Genomic DNA, 8,643 nt, shown 5'->3' with positions numbered 1-8,643 from the left:
AATGAAGATTTTGCAAGATTCTGAAGATTTGCAGCCTATGTGTTTTTTATTTTCAATTTCTGCATTATTATTGCCTATTGTAATTTGTTTGTTAATAACATTAACAATGCAAAAATTGAAACATCATCCGAAAGGCAAGTTGAATGGCCAAAACCGGTCTCTGAAGACATAGTCAATTTCAGGAGGCATCGAAATGATGGCATTCAAATTATACGCACACAAATGTCCAATAATCGCCCAAGAATATATTTTGCATTCATCATGACTTACTGAATTTAAAAGTTTTGAATGCCATAGACCAAAAGCAAAACAAAAAAAAAAAAAAAAAAAAAAAAAAAAAAACATCCGCCAAATAATGATGCTAATGGATTTAAAAAATCCCAGAAATCACCTTAAGAAGACTAATACCGTAAATATGTGGAATCTTATATTTATTTATATTAATCACGATCGTTGCGAAGATTCTAGCGTGATGGAAATTTTGTTTTATTAATAATAACAGAATATTTCATTTGCATTTCTTATGATTACCACCCACGATAAGGATTTCCTGCAACCACAATTTTAGATGATACAATATGTTATAGTGTCGTACGTTTACGTCACCTTAAAAATATTTAAAAATTAGCTATCTTGACAAAACTAGCTCTCATTATGTTAATTATATTTTACGAACGAATTGTCAAGTTTTTGTTTAGTTGAAACACAGATGTCTGCGTGAGATCAATTTGTATATTTGTTTAATTCGAAAAAAGTAAAAAAAAACTGTTTGCTTGCAACACTGCTTTGTACTCTTTTGTTTGATTAGAATCTTACAATTTAATATTATTTGCGGAACTTTTCTAGATAATCAACTCCATATACCCTCTATTATAAAAGCATTATCACATAAGCATGGACAGCTTGAATAACAAAAAATCAACTCTGTAGGTAGTGGCTTCTTCTGCCAGCGTTGCCAGTTTTTGTTCTAACTGAAATCCCCAAATGAAGATGTGTTATCCTCAAAAATCCCCAAAAATAAATTAACATCCCAAAAAGTCCCATATATATTAAAATAATCTATGCTCCAGAACCCACACGAATCTTCAATTAATCGAAATTATTTTCGATTTCCTCTTTATAAATTTTAAAAGTGTAACTTTTTTCACTCATAGTTGATGAAACAGTTATACAAATTTAATATTATAAAGTCAATAGATTAATAACCGTGGTACATTTTTTACCCATCGAAATTTAGTGTTATAATTCATTAGAAATTTGACTATCAGGTGTGCTTTATAAATTAGTGTATGGGGATTTGAGGTAGATGAAAGTACACAAAATTATATATACATTAAAGGAATATTTATCAAAGTTCATGTCTAAATGGTAATCTCTCTAAAACAATGATAGTACTTTTGTGGTAGCTTTCGAATTTTATTATATTTATAGGAATCTTATTTAGGTGTTTCTCAACCCCTGTAGCCAACCTTTAAATTAGGATGATTTTTTTTTTTTAAATAATATAATAAAAATAAAAATACAAATTTCAGTGGATCTTGTACCTTACAGTTATTGAAGTCATAACATAATAGCAAAAGAAGTGATCACTGGGCAGATAGGTTACAAATTTAATAGATGAAGTTGATTTTTCGGAAAAATATAAAAAGCAAACATTCAGGTTTAACTTAACCCCTTGAATAATTAGTATATGGGCACTTCCGCAGTCACTTACACGACTTTCAGAGGCAAAATCAAATTTTAAATCTTAAATAAATCGAAAACAATTACATATTTTACAATTCCCCCATGATACTTTTTTTATAGAACTTTAGGAGTTTTTAACTTTTGAGATAAAAGCCACAAAAGAGCGGTCACTCACGCGACTTCAAATATACACGACTTCAGACATCACTGCTAAAAATGGTAAAACTCTGAGAAATGTGTAAATATTTTGAACTTTTTATATTCTTTACATGAGTAAGAGATATCAAGCAATATAATTGCATTTTCAAAATTTTAAAATTTGTCATACCCTTTATTTGCGAAGGCTTTTTCTCGGTCACTAACGCGACGTAACTCACTCGACATTGTTGATTTTGCAATTTTTATTTCTACAGTCTCTGCATTTATAGTCTTTAAATTAGTATTTATGCTAAGAACAAGAAGAAAAAATGACAAATGTGGCCTTTCTTTGTATTTTTTGCCTTTACTTTACGAATTTAAGCATAAATAAGGAAACTAATTCTTCGACTTTGGTTTACCTTTTTGCGGAAGTGCCCATATGTGGAAATGAATATGGTAAATATTTTTCGAAGTTTGACCGACAACTCATAAATTAATATTACTGACAATGGACGGCATACAAAAAAATATTTTTTTTTCCAACAATTGTCTTTATATTTTTATAAACGCCAAGTACTGATTTTAAATAATTCGGGTCTATTATGTGGAGGCTTTTAAAACATAAGGACCTATATTGCTTTTATTTTATTATTCTATGAACCCAGAATGCCAAATTACAACCAGAGAAATTTGGCTAAGACTTTGAAAATACTAAAAATTCGGCGGGGACTTGTATATGTATATTTATATTTTTATTTCCTCCTTATGTACGTCCTACTGATGGCAAAATAATAAATGTTTTATACCCGTCAAGAACAAGTCACCTTGAGAAAATTTTTAATCAGATTGATCTGTATTTTGGGTTCTCATTGGGCGCCACTATTTGGTATTTTTGGGCAAATTTTTCTTGGTAAACCCCCAAATGAATAACGGTTTTCTTTATTTTCGGTTTAATATTTTGGGTTGATCGGTCACTGTTTGAGTATAGCTCTCATATCTTTATATGAAAGCTTTACCAGCCCCTTTATTCTGATTTGGTTTTAGAAGCTTTTTCCAATTGATGTGACTATATTTTATTTTATTGACTTTAATGTTACATTTCGGGCAAACAACTGATTCACAGAAAATGTTTAATGTAAGTCCGAACTTTTGTACGCCAAATATCTAAAGTGTGCCCAATTGAGACCAGACACTGAACAGCGTAAGAAATTCAGCCAACAATGATATATATTAAGTTTTGTCAAGTAGTGTTAGATTGTAAGTAGATTGTAGATTGTAAGTAGTGTTTTTAGTGTTGCCAAAATTTCAGATCAATATAAGAATCTTGGGAGCCCCACTTGCATATACCCATAGTGTAGTAGGCCCCGATCGACTTTCGTCTTTTCCTTGCTGGTTTGAGTTGTGAGTACCCAATAATCCCTACCATATATATATATATATATATATATATGTCGGTATGCAGAATACGAGCATCTATATTTAAAAATGGTTAATAATTAGTCATTATTGACATATGAAGTCATTATTGACATATTGTATATTTCATTTGGTCGCAAGTTCTATACCTTTTGTTACTTATATGTTAACAACCACCTTTAATTTGTGTTTGACATTTTGTCAGAATTCAAAATTCATGAATCCTAGAATTGTTAACATAGAGTTCTGGTTGTGAACAACAATAAATTGTAGAAAAAAGATTGAGAATGAGTAAACAAATATCTGTTCAGAAAATTTCCAACACGAGATTATTTAAATGTAAATAAAAAAATGTAATTTAAAAAATGAGTTAGTTTTAATTTAGAAGTTACATATTGCTTTGTTTCTGAACCTGTAAGGGTCTTCAATTACTTCAAATTGTTCTCGATTTTTCCTTAATATATTTGAAAAGTTTTACCAGTTTTGAGTACGGGAACAGACCATAGTTTATTGTCTATCCTCATCAATTTTTTCTTGCTTTGAAAATGTAATCATTAAAAAAAACTGTCATGCCGTTAAATTACACCCTTTCAATAACCTATTATTGCAATAGGTCAATACACCTATTAGGCATAATACTAATTATACATCTATACAATCTAAATATACGTTTCGAATACATGGGACTTCCCCATTTCAATGTTGTGATGTTTTGATTTTGGGCATTCCAAAAAAGTTTTAGTTTCCAAAAATATGATATTGTTTCGTGTTTTTGTTGTTGTGTTATATATCCGCTATTTTGATTTTTGTTTTTATAGACAATAATTTATTTAACACCGCTTAAGTTGAAAAAGAATAAAGAAGCCAAAGCTTTGTGGTTAGCCAGTTTGGTATTATTTAGCATTATGTGTCATCTTAATATTTTCTTGGTGGAGTTCGTATTTGTCAAATCGGATTAAACAGATGGTATTCGCATTCATGTTGATGATTTTCTATGAAAATATTATCTATTTCTTGCTAAAAACGTTGACGTCATTTTGGCGCCCAACCACGAGAAAGAACAATGGGTGTCTTAAAAATGTATAACAAGTATTATTAGTTTGGCCTTTTGAAAATGGTTAGAAATTGTTTTAGAAATGAATAAATATTCTAATCTGCTAAAATTGGATAATAGAGGGTTATATTATCCAGTTTTGAGCAATAATCATCTAGTCACAGTTTTTAACCCTAAATCAATAACCAAAAAAGTATACGTAGATCAATAACCGTGGTACATTTGTACCCAGCCAAATATAGCGCTGTAATTCGTTTAAAAATGGGACTATCATGTGGTTTTTGTTTTAAATTAGTCTATAAAGATCTGATCTAGATGTAGTAACTCGAAATTATATATACATTAAAGAATACATATTAAAAACCCATGTTTAAATGATAACGTATCTAATACAATTATAGTAATTTCGTTATAACATTCAAATTGGTTCAGTTTTTTCATTATTTGTTATAGGGATCTTATTTAGGTATTCCCCAAACCCTTGTTTTATATAGATTATCATTTACACATTGATTTTATGGATAAATTCTTTTAATGTATATATAATTTTGAGTTTCTACATCAAGATATCTGTAAACTTATTTAGAACAAGAACAAGAACGCAAGAATGGTTCCTCATAATTTGATCCAAATATCTGCACTATTGAAAACCAGTAACGGAAGTTCAAAAGTCGGACGGGGCCAACTATATGATACCCTTCACCACTTTGGGTACATACTAGAGATGCTCATCTGTACAATATCCTGTATATAGAATAGACATAGTATCTTTGGGGGACCATTGAAATGGAATCGGACGAAATTGACCGTGTGAAGTACATAGATATTTGAACTAAATTAAAACAACTCGTACACATATCATTCTGAAATTTATAAAACTTCGAATGTCAATCACTTGTAGGAAATCGACCAAAATATATGTGTGGTTCCATATATAAATTTACGAATTTGAGCAACCGTATGCTACAGCACAGTGCGCTACCCCAAATTTATATTGACACAAAATCCAATACACGTTACTCTAGGTTTCATTTGGTGCATAGTGTACAAATTGGTCTAAATCGGACAAGCTTTAGGTGAAATCGGATGAAAGTATATATGGAAGCTATATATCTAAAGCTGAAGCGACTTCAATCCAATACGCTATGCAATATTTCATGCAAATTGAACAGACATAGGCTCCTCCATTTGCACCAAAATATCGTGCAAATAGAAGAGGATCCATGGTGCTTCACATAAAATCGGACGAAACTATATATGAGAGCTATATCTAAATCTGAAAAGATTCCAATAAAAGTACGTATACATCAATCAGGACCTAATTTAGTATTCTGTGCAAAACTTTGTCTTAATCAAATATTAACAAATTTGGTGCATCATTTACGGGTGGCGTAGGGGATGATAGATACCAAGCAACGGCTCTGATTGACTTTAACATGGCGAAGTCCAGGCTTATCTTGGTCCCTATTTCATCTCAATTGTGGACACAGACCTCCCCGCGGTGTCAACTGGGGAGCTATTCTCATCACCCGATGAAATAGTGAGCTAATATGTGCCGCGAGTTCACCCATTAGAACTATAAAAAATGGGTTGAGGCGTCGGGTTAGTTGCCCACTCTCGGAAAACCCAACCTACCATGAAAAAGCAAAGAAAAAGAAAACCAAACCCCCTAATGTTGACGATCCCCGCAAACGTATAAAGGACCACGATCTGCGAATCTGCACTTGGAATGTGCGCACGTTGTACAGAACAGACGCAGTGTTCGCTTTGGCGGATATACTCAAGAAGTACAAAGCCGATATTATTGCCTTACAGGAAATGCCATGGAAAGGGACAGGCGTAAGTAAATCAGATGATTACGCCCTGTATTATAGCTGCCTTGAAACGGGACATGAATTTGGCTGCGGATTTATGGTTAACAGGAGAATAAAAGACCTTGTCTCCAGATTCACTCCAGTAGATGAGCGAATTGCTATAATCCGTATAAAAGCGAAGTTCTTTTACATCAGTCTAATTTGCGCCCATGCTCCGATGAACAGACCAAAGACATATTTTACGAGCGCCTAGAAACAGCATATGACAAAAAACATGGTAGTTAGCAGTACCAGATTCAAGCATCGCGATATACACAAGGCCACCTGGATTTCTCCCGATCAAGCAACGAGAAATCAAATTGACCATGTTGTGATAGACGGAAGGCATTCGTCCAGTGTTTTAGACGTCCGATCGATCCGAGGAGCGAATATCGATTCGGACCATTATCATGTGGCAGCCAAGGTACGCACCCGTCTTAATGTTGCAGCAAAGGTGCGATCTAATACAACACGGAAACCCGACGTCGAAAAGCTGCAAACACAACAGGTAGCCGAGGCCTACTCCGCTCAACTAACCCATCTGCTTGAAGAAAGCACTTCTTGTCCCAATAATAGTATAGAAGCACAATGGCAAAGAATTGCCCACTCCCTATAAACTGCAGCAAAAGGAACAATTGGGCACCAAAAACCACCACTAAGAAACCCATGGTACGAATAGGAGTGTCGTAATGCTAATGATGTGAAAAAACGTGAGCGTGAGCAAATCGAGATGTACACGAGTCAGAATGAAGTCGGGAAATTTTACCAACGAGTAAAACACCAAACCGAAGGCTTTTGGTGCAGGCACATCCTCCCGTAGAGATGAAAAAGGAATCCTTGTGACAGATACAGACAGCGTGTTGAGGATCTGGAAGGAGCATTTCGAAAAGCTCCTAGTATCAAATAATGACGATGAAGAAGATACCCCAGAACCAATAAGAGATGATGATATAGAGTGTATACCACCTAGCCAAGATGAGGTCATAAAAGTAATTAATCGGCTCAAGAACAACAAAGCAGCAGGAGCCGATGGGTTACCAGCCGAACTATTCAAGACTGGTGGCCAAATGCTGGTCAGGAGCATGCACCAGCTGATTAGCACAATTTGGCTAGATGAATGCATGGCCAATGATTGGAACCTCAGCATCCTGTGTCCCGTGCACAAAAAAGCAGACAAGACAAGACATATGTGCCAACTATAGAGGAACAAGTCTCCTTCCCATCGCATATAAAGTCCTATCCAGTGTGCTGTGTGAACGATTGAAGCCAATGGTCAATGACATCATCGGACCATACCAATGCGGCTTCAGACCTGGCAAATCCACCATTGACCAGATTTTCACTCTGCGCCAAATCATGAAAAAGATCCACGAAAAACACATCGACACATACCACCTATTTGTCGACTATAAAACCGCATTTGACAGCGAGAAGACCAAGCTGATGGTATCAACGCGCAAGACGTCCAGTAGACTCGGACCAACTGTGGAACTTGAGAACTACAGCTTGGAGGTAGTTAAAGACTTTATATACCTTGGTACCGCCATAAATAAAACGAATGACATCAGTTTTGAAATTCGGAGGATTGTGATGGCCAACAGATGCTACTATGGTCTAAGTAAGCAGTTTAGAAACAAGGCCACCTCCCGCCAGATCAAACTCACACTTTACAAGACGCTGATACTACCAAAAGTATAACAAATCAATGTTATTGTAAAACTCGAAACTACGAATCCGACTTGGTAATAAACTAAACGACCTTATTGCTACACGTGTTTGTATATTTGGTCATTAATCAAAATAAAATCCCTCTATAATTAAATTTGTTAAGTTTAACATGTTATTATTTTATCGATTGAAATATGGCAAAGATGTATGCGGGGCTTAACATGACACACTTTTATGTTTGGTTTTATTCCCCATGAAATGTCTTAATGTTAGCCAAAGGGCAATAAATTTGGATCTTTTTTCTCGGAAAGAATGTCTTGAAGAACGGTCGTAGCAAAGTAAATTTTTACTCATTCGTTATGTATGATAACAATTCTTCTATCTTCTATCTATCAATTAATATTATTTGGTGTTAAAGGGTTAGATTTGTTATCTTCCAAAAAGCATATATTTATTTTTTATAGAAGAAACAAAAGAAGAAAATAAACAATTAAAAATTGTAGTATTTTTTTTTGTTGCTTTAGTTGCTATAAAAAAATATTCTTGTTTTGATTTATATAGGGAATTGGTAATCAAGTTTTATTAATTAATTAGCTACTTCATAAAAAGTAAAAGTTATAAAACCGGATTTCAACTATTCGCTGTGATAATTATAATTTGTTAATATTTTTTTTTTAATTTGTTTTTATGAGAATGAATACAAACATTTTTTCTTAATAAATGTTCAGAATGTCTTTCTTATCAATGTTGCTTACCCTGTGTTTTCAAGAGATAGGACAAACCACTAAAATCATCAAAATATAAATCGGCTTATAGTTAGAGACTTTA

This window comes from Musca vetustissima, unplaced genomic scaffold (assembly GCF_032173495.1).
Source record: "Musca vetustissima isolate MV318-11 ecotype Yass unplaced genomic scaffold, APGP_CSIRO_Mvet_v1 utg7762, whole genome shotgun sequence".
NCBI lineage: Eukaryota > Metazoa > Arthropoda > Insecta > Diptera > Muscidae > Musca > Musca vetustissima.
Note: the sequence above shows the minus strand (reverse complement) of the source record.